Below are 13,678 nucleotides of genomic sequence, written 5' to 3' on the forward strand. Positions count from 1 at the left end.
AGTATTGGGTTGGTTACATGGAAAATTTGTTTTAAGTGAGGAGTCTCAGAAAGATATAGAGCTTCTGTATTTCATAACTGGAAATTTAACATGCTTATACCTCATCAATCATTGGTATAGCCCAGGTCTTCTCTTTAGGATGTTTTTCAAGGGACTTGGCTTTTACAAATCATACAGCATAATTTTCAGGGACAAAGCATTTTTTTTCACTCATATTTTTGATGTAATATTTAACTAAATGACATAATTATTGCAAATACAATTGACATAAATGGAGTTTGGGACAAATATAGTTTACTCTGGTAAGCATGCAGCTCAGTTATTAGGGAAAAAATAAGATGGTGTAACAACAGAGGACTCCCTGCTTCCCCCGAGAGGAAGTTGAAACTTGAAAGTTCTGGTTCATTTACGGTTTAGAATGAGCAAGAGTGCTGTTTTATCTTGAATCCAATGCCTTCCCTATTGTATAGTGTGGCAAGGTGATAAGGAATAATATGGAAACTATTGGTTAGTGGTGAAGAAGTTACAGACCATATAAATATATATATAGCAGCTTGATTAAGATATAATTCACATACCATGCAAATCACCGACGTGTACGGTATTCACAAAATTGTGCAGCCATCACCACAATTGATTTTAGAACATTTTCATCATCCCCAAAAGAAACACAGTACCCATTAGCAGTCACTCCTCATCTCCCCCCACCCCCGCCCTAGTCAACCACCCATCTATATTCTTTGTACGTAGATTTGTCTATTTCTAGGCACTTCGTATAAATAGACTCATGTAACATGCGGCCTCTGTGGCCTTTTGTGATTAGCTTCTTTCACTTAGCATAACATTTTTAAGATTCATCTATTTCATAGTGTGTATCAGTACTTTATTCCTTTTTGTGGCAGAAATACTCCATTGGATGGGATATACCACATTTTATTTGTCCATTCATTAGTTGATGACACTTGTGTTGTTTCTACCTTTTGGTTATTGCAAATAACCTTACTGTGAACATTTATATCCATAATTTTGCATGGATGTATTTTATCATTTCTCTTGGTATATCCTACCCAGGAGTGGAATTGCCAGGTCATGTGGAACTTGGGTTGTTTTCAGTATTTCACTTTTACAGATAATCCCACAGCAGTCCTGCCGTACACTTGATTTTGTGAGTGTACAAGTATATCTATAGGAGAATGTCCCAGAAAGAGGATTGTTGGGTCAAAGGATACATTCTTAAGTTTGTAGATACTGACATTACCACTGGCAACAGAAAGTGCTTATTTCTTAGGATACTTGGGGGTGCACTTTTTAAAAAAATTATTTAAATTATTTATTTATTTTTATTTATTTGACAGAGAGAGAGAGAGAGTGAGCGAGCCCAACAGGCAGAGTAGCAGGCAGAGGGAGAGGGAGAAAGCCCAACATGGGGCTCGATTCCAGGACCCTGGGATCATGACCTCAGTGAAAGGCAGACGCTTACCCGACTGAGCCACCCAGGTGCCCCAAGGGGTGTACCTTTTGAAATAAAGGCAGTTCTAGGGTCATTACCCCAGTCCTGTAAAGTATATGTCCTCAGGTACTAGGGAAGTACTCTTATGATGATTGGTCTTATGTCATTAAGAAACAGTTCGTTATGTTTAGATGGTAAGGAAATTTATAATACATTTGAGAAAGATATTATGGGTGGCAAAAAAATCTTTAATGTAGAACCTTCCAAAGACAAATTCTCATTTTGTTTTCTCTCTCTTCTTTCCCTTTGTAGTTGAGGTTTTTATATAAGAAAGTTCTTCTTGTGTAGATTCTCAGTTATAAAAACTAATTTCAATAATGGTACTTGTTCTATGAAAACCGTTCTATGAAAACAACTCCTGTTTTAAACATGGGTGTTACTAATAACCAACCATATTCTTTCTTTTCTCTCATTTTTTTGTCTTCCAGCTTTAACATTCCATATTCTGCTTTGTACATGGTGAATCACTACTGCTTCGCACCAGTGTGCCCACTTGTGTGCCTGTAAAGTACAAGCTCCAGATTGAAAAAGCTTCTAGATGGATCCTTTCCAAAATTGGTGTCTTTTCTACAAACTCTGTGCCTCAACAACCTGTTCTAAGTGGTAAGGATATGTACTTTTTATTTTTTCTGTTTATTCGGTTATTTAAAAAAATATTTTAAAAGATTTTATTTATTTATTTGACAGAGAGAGAGATCACAGTAGGCAGAAAGGCAGGCAGAGAGAGAAGGGGAAGCAGGCTTGCTGCTGAGCAGAGAGCCTGACGCGGAGCTCGATCCCAGGATCCTGGAATCATGACCTGAGCTGAAGGCAGAGGCTTAACCCACTGAGCCACCCAGGCACCCCTATTCGGTTATTATTATTTTTTTAAAGATTTATTTATTTGAGAGAGAGACAGAGCCCGAGGGGAAAGGAAGGGCAGACACCCTCCGGACCCCCCACCCCCACCCCGCCGAGCACAGAGCCTGTCTTCATCCCCAGAACCTGAGATCATGACCTAAGCTGAAACCAAGAGCCAGACACTCAACAGACTGAGCCCCCCGGGCACCCAAGGATATGTACTTCTTAACAGAATAGTAGAAATTTATAAAAACAATTTTTTTTTGGATTGCCTTCCCCTTTATTATGCCTTCTCTCCTTATAGATGAGTAATACCTGCCTTTTTTTTTTTCTTGCTAATTTTTAAAAATCACATCTAAAAATAGTGGTAACATTAGGTTTTTCGAGGCTGCAAAACGTTCTTTCCATATGAGATTCTAGGTCCAGTATAATATCAGATATTTATAAAGAGTAGATATAAAAATATGTAAACCACTGTGTGTGTACATTATGTACTCTGTAAGTACTCCATTAATCTGTTATTGAAAGGTTGAAGTAGTTCATCCTGTTACTGTATTTTCCTATCTATTTGGGTATGTTGGGTCCATTGGGTCAAGAACATTGTCTTACTTCCCATTGATGTATGTTTTGTAGTTACATATTTATGGAGATGATAAGAGAGGTGTGTGATGCCAACTCTTCTTTTTTTAGCCTGGCACTATGTGTGCCTTTTCATATTCTAACAGTTTTTGGAAGCATAGATGCTGGTTAGTTAACATGTTTTTTGAACATCCCTGAGATTTACTCAATACATTTTTGGCCGGGGTGGGGGTGGGGTGGGGTGGGGCAGAGGCAATAAAGTTGAGCAGAACCAGTTGCTTCTATAGGAGACGTTTAAGAGAAAATTACTGAAGTAGGCTCATTTTGAGTGTTGGTCAACAAATATTTACCCAAATGGAAATACACGACGATACTTAGCATTGTAGAGAAGTAAGTCATTCAGTGGAACCATGGTGTTAGATGAGGACACAAGGTCTGGAGGTTGAGTGAAGAATGGGGTGCATTTTAGCCCTAGTCCTAATCATTAATTGCATAGTGTTCTTGAGTGCGAGTTCATTAGCCTCAGTGGACCTCAGTTTTCTCATCGATGAAATGAGTGAGTTAAACTAAGTGATTTATAAGCCATTTTGGTGCTGTCATACATCTAACACTTTTAGGATTGTAATGAAAATATTGGCAGATTGCTCGTTTTTTGAGGATACCTTTCTTCTGTAACCCCTTTGATAGAGACATTTTTAGACTGCATTCTGTGAATTATGGAGTTACAATAAGGCTTCCACTAACAGAACATTTTTCAATTAATCCTTTTGTTTTGAAGTTGATGTCTTATTTCTCTCCACTTTTTTTTTTTTTTTAAAAGATTTAATTTATTTATTTGACAGAGAGAAATCACAAGTAGATGGAGAGGCAGGCAGAGAGAGAGAGAGGAGGAAGCAGGCTCCCCGCCAAGCAGAGAGCCTGATGCGGGACTCGATCCCAGGACCCGGAGATCATGACCTGAGCCAAAGGCAGCGGCTTAACCCACTGGCCACCCAGGCACCCCCTCTCCACATTTTTAAAAAAATTTTTTAAAATTAATTCATTTACTAGTAGGCAGAGAGGCAGGCAGAGAGGGGGAAGCAGGCTCCCTGCTGAGCAGAGAGCCTGATGCGGGACTTGATTCCAGGACCTAGGGATCATGACCTGAGCCAAAGGCAGTGGATTAACCCACTGAGCCACCCAGGCTCCCGTCTCTCCACGATTTTTATTCTTCTCTTGGCCTCTAGAATTTTCCATTATTTGATGCCGATTTTCCCTTTCTGTCTCTTGTGTCATATTGGTGGCTCTCATCATGCTGCTTTGATCTGCCTAGCCTCCATCATTCTCACCTGACTGATTTTCCAAGATCTCTACATCTTAGACCAGAGCTTCCAGTCCCGGGCCCCTTACCCATACAGACACCTTTTGAAATATGCTTGGGAGAAGGGTATGATTCTTTGGCAGGTAGCTGAAACCAATTAGTTAACCAGCATTAGTTCACTGGGACTAGAGCCCCAAAGTTCTGCGTACTGCTTACACCCCACCCCTTCTTACCTTAGGCCTCCCCATCACCTGGAACATTTCTATTTCTGAGTTTTTGGAAAGTTTTTTGTCATGATCATTACCCTCTGTCACATCCCACTTCTCAAATCTGTTCTTAATCTTCATTATGACTTGCAGTTTCTTGGCATTTTTTTTGTTTTTCTAACCAAGTGAGCTATTTCCTAGCCTCATTAGCTTTCCTCTTAGCCAAACTCCATGATCATTCTTGCCTCATATATTCTCTTGCCTTTTTAAAATTCTGAGCAACTGCTTTACCAAACCTCAAACCCAAGTTCCTTTGCCATATATATCCTTTCCCCCCTAGTTCTGGATGCTTGATATATAGTTGGGAAAGGACACATGACTAAGTTTGGATCTACTCAGGAGTCATTGACTTGATCTCTGAACTGATTCTTTTCAAAGTCGGTTTCTTATCATTCCTTTGAAAGATTCATATCTTGTCACAGTCCGGTTGCCTTTTTGGAGTGATCTAGCATACTTCCCTGACCTGTTCTTCTTTTTTACTTCTGATTTTTTTCTGTGTCTAAATAAGAAATGTTTTCTTTATTTGTAACTTTTATTAAGGAAAATTTAAATTTATATAAAAGTAAATGGACTAGTATAATGAACCCTCTTGTATTCATCACTCAGGTTTGATAATTATCAAGTCATGGCCAAATTGTTTGTCTGTCTCCCACTGACTTCTCTGCCACTCCTGTATCATTTTAAAGCAATGCTAGACATCATATAATTTATTTGTATTTCAGTATGTATTCTTAAAGTAGCAGACCTTCTTTTAAAAAAATACAACTATAATACCATTACCACCTTAAAAAAAAAAAAACAAACACAGCAACAATCCCAGTGTAATAAAATATACAGTTGGTGGTAATTTTGATTCTCTCATACATTTTTAAAGGAGGTGACTTGATTGACTCAGCATCTAGATAAGCCCTCCCTTCAGTACAGTTTGTTAATTTTTCTCCTAAGGTTCCCCCTCCCCGCTTGTCCTTAAAATTTATTTGTTAAACAAATTGGGTCTTTGTCCTGTACATGTGACTGATCTTGATTACATTCCTGTTAAGTGACTCAACATATTCCTCTGTCCTTTGTATTTCTTGTTAATTGGTAGTTGGATCTAGAGACTTGCTCAGATTCGGGTTCACTTTCTTTTGGCAAGTCTGTGTGTTTGACAAGTGTCTGGTGCACAGAGCTTTTAGTTCTCCCTCTTTTAATGTTGATTAGTTGCCCTTTGTACTCAGTGCTTTAGATCAGGGGATGGCAAACTTTCCCTGTAAGGGGCCCGACAGCATGTATTTTAGGCAAAGTGGGCCATCTGGTTTCCTCTGATGCAGCTACTAACTTTGCCCTTGAAATGGGAAAGCAGCCGTAGACAAAACATAAAGGAATGGGTGTAGCTGTGTTCTAATAAAACTTTATTTACAAAAACAGGTGATGGGCTCCCTGCTTTAGGTCTATTAAATAATTAGGGGTTGCAAGACAGTGATGTGTTAATACTATAGCTTTATTGTTCATTTATCAAGTGAAATCTTCTATAAAGAGAAACTGTTCCTCATGTACTATTTGTTACCTAGTTGTATACTTTGTATAGGAAAGGTTGGAGAAAAGCTTGAGAGTTTCCCCTGGCTTACCAATTTCAAAACAGTGAGTTGGTTATATTAACCTCTAACAGTGATCAGTTAGGGTTGCCCCTTCTCCCCTCGACTCGTTATGGACTCTTAGATTTGAACATAATGGATTATTTTTATTAATGCTTAAATTATTTAAACCTTGGTCAGTGGGAGCCTTTTAAAGTTGCTTACTGAATTATTTTGACGTGACTCTAGTAGTTTTTGATAGCTTCTTGATTATCTGCTATAACAAGGAGTTCCAGGCACATCATGTACATTTCCTCCCTACACCTGGTATTTAGGGACCCCTGACTGCTTTAGTGGGGAATGGGATTTAAAGACTATAATCCGGTTCTACAGGTTCGCATTTCTAATAGATTGATCATTGTTTCTAGGTATTTTCAGTAGTTAAAATTAGGGGAATTTTTTTTTTAAGATAGAGAACCTCATGAATTCATACGGATACTTCCAGTTCTGTTTCAGCTCTATGAGATTTTTGCTCAGTCTTTTTAAAAAATTTTACATCCATCTTTTTCTCTGCTGAAAATCCTGGTTCTCAATGACACCAGGAATAATACAATTAGAACATTCCATAATTCTTCATTTTGAGTACCCCTGTGTGTTATACACACAGCAGTCTTAGACCAGCAGTACAAGTGTTAAAGCTTTGTGTCTGCCTTCTTTTGCCCAACATTTATCTGTGAGATTTACCCATGTTGTGTGAAATAGGTTTTTTTCATAGCTGTGTAGTATTCCATTGTGGGAACTGCCGCAATCTATCTATCCAGTTGATGGCTATTTTAGTTGCTTCTAGTTTGGGATAATTATGAATATGGTTGCTGGGAACATTCTTGTATGTGTCTTTTGGTGGACATAGGTGCTTTTTTTTTCCTGGGTAGGTACCCAGCAATGGAATTTGTAATTCTTTTTTGATAAGGGGCATATTCCCTTGGGAATGTTTAGTTAAAGTACTGTGTGCGTTATCTATTGCTGTGTAACGAATCACGCCAGAACTTAGTGGCTGAACGCAGTGAGCCATATCTCAGTTGCTGTGGTCATTTTCTGTAGGGTGCAGCTAATTGGGAGCCTCTCACTCAGGGTTTCTCATAAAGCTGCAATCTCGGTGTCAGCAAGGACTGCATTCATCCCAAGACTCAGCTGGAGGGGAAACAAAGGAGTCCCTGGGGGTGCTTTCAAGCACAGTGTGCTGATTATTGGCAGGTCTCAAATTCTTTCTAGCTATTGGTCAGAAACTAGTTCCCTGGGCTTCTCCCCAGGGCACTTAACAACATGGCAGCTGGTTGTAAGGTTGGAGCAAGGGAGAAACCCCAAATGGAAGCCATGACCTTTTCAAAACCTGTTCTTGGAGTGACAACCTGTCACATATGCTGCATTCTTCTAAAAAAATTTATTGTGTTAAAAATATACTTAATATGTAAAATATATAACATGAAATACACCATGTTACTCATTTTTGAGTGTATAGTTCATTTGCATTAAGTACATCACACAACCATTCATCTCCAGAACTTTCTCTGTCTTTCCAAACCAAAACTGTAGACCCATTAAATATTACTAACGCCCCATTTCCCTCTTGCCTCAACCCCTGACAGCCACTCTTTTGCTTTCTTTCTCTGAATCTGACGACTCTGGGTCCTTCATGAGCGAAATCATAATGGTATTCTTCCTTTTGTGACTTATTTCAGCTTAGCAGAAGGTCTTCAAGATTTCATCCGTGTGCTCGTGTCAGAATTTCATTCCTTCTTGTAGGCTGAATAGCATTCCATTGTACATATACACCGTGTTTTACTTATCCATGCGTTTGTTGGTGGACATTTGTTTCCTCCTTTTGGCTAACGTGAAAAAATGCTGCTAGGAACATGGAGGTTCTGCTGCATTCTGTTCTTAGAAACAAGTCTCTAAATACAGTCCTCACTAAAGAGGAGGTAAGTACCTGAGGGTGTGAATACCAGGAAGTGTGGGGATCGTGGGGCCCCTCCCAGAGGCTGCCTACCCTACTGTTGAAGGCAGTCTTCATAATTGTTCTCTGTTCAACTATGCCACCAACTGGATAGACATTTAAACTTACCTATTTTAATTTTGATACTTAGTAATTGTTCTAAAATGTAATTTTGTTTTATAATCATGTATAACGGTTTCACGGTTCCAAAGTCAAATCTGCAAAATAAGATTTATACAAAGGAGTCTAATTTCCATCTCTGGTTTCTCTACTTTCCCTTCCAAGTAATTGCATTCTAAAAATTTGTTCTTCCATTCTGTTTGTTTGTTTGTTTTAATAGAATCAAAATATATATTCATAGTCTTCCTTTCTTATATAGAATACTGTATGCCTTACTTTTTTCACTTAATATATCCTGGGGATCCCTTCTTGGTAGTAAATTACTCATTCTGTTTTACAGCTACATTGAGTGAATAGACTGTGGTTCATTTAGCTGGTTCCTAATTGGTGGCCATTTGAATTGTTTCCAATTTCTTGTTCATAGTACTGCTATGAATAGCCTTGTGCATATACATGTCTTTTTATATTTTGCCATTGTGTATTTAGGACAGATTCCTAAATAGGAATTGCAGAGTCAAGGGGTAAATGAGTATGCAGTCTTACTAGATATTGCCAGATTTATCCTCTTGTCTCTCTCTCTCTGTATTCACATCAATAATGTGTGAGAGTGCCTATTTGTCTATACATAACCTCAGCAACAGAATATGTTGTCAGATTTTTGGGTTTTTTTGCTGAATGGAGTATCCTTGTTGTTAATTTCCATCTCATTATGAATGAAATCAAATATCTTTCCTTTTTAAAAGATATTATTTATTTATTTGACAGAGATCACAAGAAGGGGGAGCAGTAGGCAGGGGGAGATTTGAGCAGAGGGGAGGGGGGCTCAATCCCAGGACCCTGGGATCATGTCCTGAACTGAAGGCAGACACTTAACCAACTGAGCCACCCAGGAGCCCCTGAATATTTTTTAAAGTTTTAAAAATTTCTTTATCTGTAGACATTTTATTTTATTTTATTTTATTTTTTTAAAGATTTTATTTATTTATTTAACAGGCAGAGATCACAAGAAGGGGGAGCAGTAGGCAGGGGGAGATTTGAGCAGAGGGGAGGGGGGCTCAATCCCAGGACCCTGGGATCATGTCCTGAACTGAAGGCAGACACTTAACCAACTGAGCCACCCAGGAGCCCCTGAATATTTTTTAAAGTTTTAAAAATTTCTTTATCTGTAGACATTTTATTTTATTTTATTTTATTTTTTTAAAGATTTTATTTATTTATTTAACAGGCAGAGATCACAAGTAGGCAGAGAGGCAGGCAGAGAGAGAGGAAGAAGCAGTCTCCCTGCTGAGCAGAGAGCCCGATGCGGGGCTTGATCCCAGGACCCTGGGATCATGACCTGAGCCGAAGGCAGCGGCTTTAACCTACTGAGCCACCCAGGCGCCCCTGTAGACATTTTAGAATCATTTAAATCAACAACGAATCTTTAAAGATACTATTACACCAAATTTACATTGAGGTATACATTGAGCTGAATATATTTTTATATGGTTAGGATGTAAGTGCATTCCTTTTTCTGTTAACTATCCATTTTTTTTTAGCCCCATTTTCTCTAGGTTTGTTGATATTTTCTACTTTTTAACTCTTTTGCATATTAGGAATATCAGTCTCTTTGTCTGGTTTCTTCTTCTTGGCAGTTATATGGAAGTTTTTCTGATCTCCTTGCTTTATTTTGCTTCTCCTTTTCCAAAAATGTTACATTTACTCTTTCCCCTTTGGTATTCCACATAATACAGCTCAGACCTAATCCTCAACTTCTTCAACTTAACATTCCCCAGATGGAATTACACTTTATCCCCAAACTTGATGTTCCTGTATTCCCTTTATTAGGTAATGGTGCTATCGGTAATTTTTCCCAGTAGAGCACCTGAAGTGGTCTTTCCTGATCTGTTTATCATTCAGCAAGCGTTTGTTAAGCCCCTGCCAGCTACTGGTGCAGACGCCAGGGAACCAATGGTCATAGTCCTACCACTCAGGGAATAATCTAGTGTGTTTGGGGGGTGTGGGGGGGGCTGATGATCTGATATATACACAAACCCATGTCTAAATTTGTGGTACGTATTTCAAGCGAGAATTTAAAGATTGGGACATATGACTAGGTTAGAGAGGTTAGGAGTCTCGCCTCTTTGAGAGTCGTTTAAACTGAGGTTTGAAGGCTATTTAGGGTTCACCTGGTGGAAAACACCAGGTGCCAGTTTCCGGACGTAGGAAACAGCGCATGAAGGATCCTGAGGCAGGGAGAAGTTGGGCTTCTAGGAAATGAAAAGGCCCGCCTGACTGGCACGTAGGGAGGTGGGGTGGATAGCCTTGAGAAGCAGTGTGGTTTACTTTATTAAAAAATCAGTCTCGTTGGGCTGGGGGGCATGCATGGGAGGGGGAACATGCCAGTTGGTTAGGCGACTGTAGTAAGCATTTGTGAAAAGTGCTGGTCTCCCATTCGCTCGGCTGTGAAATTCTTGGAGTTCTACTTCAGTTCTTTGTGCCTCCCAGAGCCTTTGTTCCAGGAAGTTCTCTCTTGACTGTCCCAGTGGGTTTTTACAAACTGGTTCTGCTCTTTCAGTCTTTCCTTCTATCTGCTTCGGAAGGTAAGTTTTAGAAATCCCAGGTCTGTTCCTATCACTTCCTTTCTCAAAAACTCATGGCAGCTCCCTGTGTTGGTTAATTTTGTGTGTCAACTTGACTGGTCTAAAGGATGTCCAGAGAGCTGGTAACCATGATTTCTGGTGAGGGTGTTTCCACAAGAGATTAGCAGTGAAGTCAGTAGACTCAGTAAAGAAGATCTCCCCTCACTGGGGATGGGTAGGTATCCCCAGTTCTCCCAGGATCCAAATAGAACAAAAAGGCAGAGAGAAGGTGAATTTGTTTGTGTTCCTTGTGCTGGGACCTCCATCTTCTGCTGTCCTCAGACACTTAAGTTTTAGGTTCTTGGGCCTTTAGAGTCTAGGACTTACACACAGAGCAACCCCTGCTCCCACCCTTGGCCTCAGACGAGAATTACGAGAGTTACGCCATTGACCCCTCTGGGTCTCCGTTCCCCGTGGGACTGCTGCTGAATTATACCACTGGCTTTCATGGTTCTCCACTTTGCAGATGGTACATCATGGGACTTCTCCATAATCACATGAGCTAATTCCACAGTAAACTTTTTATATATCTTTCTCTCTTTTGGTTTTGTTTCTCTGTAGTCTCTGAGCCCCGACCAGTACACTCCCTCATTGTGGGAAGATGAATGCCCACCTGAAATTGAAGGCTCTGTCATTTTCTTTAAGCCTCAAGGTGTGCTACTCTGACACTGCTTTCCTTTAGACAACCACACCGATATGTTCCTACCTTTTTTCTTTAGCTCTTGTTCATCTTCTGTCACGACATCTCTGCTTCTAGAACGCCGTCTTCTCTCTCTCTCTCTCTCTTTTCCCTAAAGGTTCTCCTTAGATCCTAACTATCCCCCAGTCCTTCTTAAATCTCCTCAGTCAGGTTGTCTTTTAACCCACATGCATACCCTATTTTCCTTTTTGAGATGTCAATTCTAAATTTGTCATACTGTCTGTTGTATTAGAATATTCACATTATTTATTTGGAGTGCAAAGAAGTTTTTCATTTTTGCAACTGATAACTCAATAAATATTTTAATTGATAATGATATGAAATTTGGGGGCATTCAATGTGGTAGATCACATTTCAAAATCTTTTGTAAAAGAGACAAGTCTCATGGGGCGCCTGGGTGGCTCAGTGGGTTAAAGCCTCTGCTTTCGGCTCAGGTCATGATCCCAGGGTCCTGGGATCGAACCCCGCATCGGGCTCTCTGCTCCACGAGAGGCCTGCTTCCTCCTCTCTGCCTGCCTCTCTGCTTGCCTGTGATTTCTCTCTGTCAAATAAATAAATAAAATCTTTAAAAAAAAAAAAAAAAAGAGACAAGTCTCAAATACAATTTTAAAAAAATATATCCTATTAAACCTTCAGGGATAGGAAAATTTTCCCTTTTGGACCGGTCTTCACAATTCAGTGAACACCAAGTAATACTTAAACTGTCTATACTAGTTTGACAAAAATATGTTTATATGACGATATCAGAGCACTCTTAACGACTTCTGGGGAGAGGGGAGGTGGGAAAATGGCTTATTTAGAGAATTTAGTATTTGATTTCTACAGTGGTAAAGAATGTCCAATAAAATCATGACTGTGTAGCATATCTGAATCTCTTCTTTTACCTGAGGTGTCTTGGGGACTAATCTACTTGGCTAATTTTTTTAATTAGGTGTCTTGCTGGTTGAATGCACTCATCTGCATGTTGACAAATCATACTATACTTGCTTCTTATGTGTGATTTATTTTGTACATCAGGGCCGGCCTGCGGGTTTCTTTTGTGAATAGTACTAGCATTTACTGTTTGCAAAAACAATTTTATGTTCTCCATCTTTCTTTTTAATTCTTACAGGTCTTCTTACTTCTTTTCTCCTTTCCTCTCTCTCTCCCTCTCCTCCTATAAATGAGGTTAAGTCACTTTGTTAATATTGCTTAATATTGTATAGCTCTACTGCATACATTGTGCTGCCTTCTCATCTGAGGTCATTTCTCTGTAATTATAATGGAGATGGGGATTCTATAGATTGGTTTTACATGGGACTATTTAGATACTAATGTAAGCTTTAGTCTGTTTGGATCACCTCTTGAAATAAATGACTGTTTTTTGTTTTCTTACATATTGAAGCAATAAAATGGTTGGGCGATTTTAATAATTTTAATAATTCCATCCTGAAATGGGATTTGTTTTTGTCTTTGGAAATGCAGTGGGGACTAAACCTTTTAAACCTATTTTAAAAGTTAATTTCCTAAAGTCACGTTTCACGTTTGTGGTGTTTCAGCAGTAATAACTAAAGAGAAGTGTTTGGTTATATTATTTTAAGGTAAAAATACCTTCATGGAAATTCTTGGTGAGCTTGCTTAAGATGAAATTAGGACATTAAATGTTAGTTTCTGCAATATGATTTTTTTTTAAAAAATGGGTTTGAAACCTTACCCAGGAAAGGTGGTTATAGGTAAGAATCAAATCATCATTTGATAGTGTGATCTTCAATCATATTGCATTTGGTTTGGAGTGGTGAAAGTTTTTATTTTTAAAACTGAGAATCTATAAAACAAAGAATGTTTCCTGTAGCTCATGGCTTGATAGGTTCATGAAAGACTTAAGTGATAAAATACTGCATTCCACATAGGATTTATGTAACCAGTAGCCAGGTGAAAAACCTGGTGAGGTGGGAGAATGACTCACTTCCTTGCTTTGCACCCTCCACTACTATTTTCTCTCTCCTTTCCAATCCTCTGTGAGAATTCCGGTTTCCAGTTCAATCGCAGCCTTAATCCACAAGCCCAATCTATTAAAAGATAAGCATTTGTTATTTTGTAATGAGTTCCATTTGTACCATATTGGAACTTTCTAAACACTCTCCTTGTAGGACAGTTGAGGAGGGATGGTCCTACAGCTGGATGGATCTCAGATTCCAGAAGGTCATAGATCTGTCT

General features: G+C 39.0%; 1 protein-coding gene across 6 annotated transcripts in view; it reads left to right on the forward strand.

The window, feature by feature from the left end:
• Positions 1-13,678, forward strand: part of FRYL (FRY like transcription coactivator) — a 255,767-nt gene that overhangs the window by 36,508 nt on the left and 205,581 nt on the right. For all 6 annotated transcript variants that reach the window (XM_082728344.1, XM_082728341.1, XM_082728351.1 and 3 more), the window contains exon 2: positions 1,939-2,113. The gene's annotated coding sequence lies outside the window, so the exon portion shown is untranslated. The remainder of the gene's footprint in view (positions 1-1,938; positions 2,114-13,678) is intronic.

This window comes from Mustela nivalis, assembly GCF_964662115.1.
Source record: "Mustela nivalis genome assembly, chromosome: 4".
In the NCBI taxonomy this organism is placed as follows: Eukaryota; Metazoa; Chordata; class Mammalia; order Carnivora; family Mustelidae; genus Mustela; species Mustela nivalis.